Here is a 1,280-nt window from a genome sequence, read left to right as displayed (position 1 = left end):
TCTTTGTGCCCCAGTTACTTCATCTGTAAAATGGAGATTAAGACTGTGAGCCCCATGTGGAACAGGGACTGTGTCCAACCTGATTAGTTTATATCTACCCCAGAGCTTAGAACAGTGTTTGGCACGTACTAAGTGCTTAACACTTAGGTACTAAGTATTTACTACCATCAGCAGCAGCAGCAACATCTTCTTTCCAAATCAAACAGACTTGGTCCTAATCCTTCTCAGCCTTTTGACTTCCTTTAACATGATGGGCAACCTTCATTTCCTGGAAATGCTATATAACCTCATTTTATCAGGCACATCCTTTTCTAGTGCTTCTCATTTTGTTCACTGGCCCTTCTTTTGTCTCTTAGTCCCTGGTTCATCTTCTGTAGTCAATATTCTCTCACACATTTGGAGAGCTCATTCACTTTCAGGGCTTCAACTACCACCTCTGCGTAGGATGACTCCCAAATCTATTTTGGCGGCCCTGATCTCTAGCATGAGATCTCATATCTCCTCCTGTCTCCAGAGCACAGTTACTTGGGGGTCCCCCTTGAAACTCAAGTTCAGGGTTTACAAAACAATTCCTCATCTTCCCTCCCAAATCGTCTCCTCCATGTAAATTTCTGACCACATTTGACAACACTTCATTTTTCATTTTCAGAAACACAGCCTTGGCATCATCCTTGACTCTACCATTCTTCAGCCCCATTTTGGTATGTCACCACCTCCTGTAGCTTCTTTCTTCACATCTCTGGAACCTGCCCCTTCGTCTCTGTTAAAGCAGCTATGTTGGCCCATAGACTTATAGCATTACTCGACTGCAGCATCAGACACCTCACTAATCTCCCTGCTTCCAGTCTCTCTGCTCTATATAACCCAAATTTTACTCCACTGCCCAAATTATTTTCCTGAAACACCATTCTGCACACATCTCTCCTCTTCACAAACACCTCAAATGCTTATCCGTTCCTCCGCACTTCAAAAAGAAACTCCTGACTTCTGGTTTTAAAACACCTGATCACCAGCTCTTTCCCACTTTCTTATCCCTCTCTTCTCCCATTACACCCCAGCTCCCATGTTTTGCTCTTCTCAAGCTAATGTATTTACTGGGCTTCTTTCTTGTCTCTGCTGTCACTGACCTTTTGCTCAAACCCTCCTTTCTTCCTGGAGTGCCCTCTTCCTTCACATCCAGCAAATTGTTGCACAGTTTGAGCTGGGGAGTAGGCCTAGAAGAGTGGATACTGATGGGGAGACATCAGAAGGTTTTTTCGAGAAGCAGATGATGCAATTCC

The sequence above is a fragment of the Ornithorhynchus anatinus genome, chromosome 5 (assembly GCF_004115215.2).
Source record: "Ornithorhynchus anatinus isolate Pmale09 chromosome 5, mOrnAna1.pri.v4, whole genome shotgun sequence".
NCBI lineage: Eukaryota > Metazoa > Chordata > Mammalia > Monotremata > Ornithorhynchidae > Ornithorhynchus > Ornithorhynchus anatinus.
The sequence above is the reverse complement of the archived record's forward strand: the minus strand, read 5'-3'. Positions refer to the sequence as shown.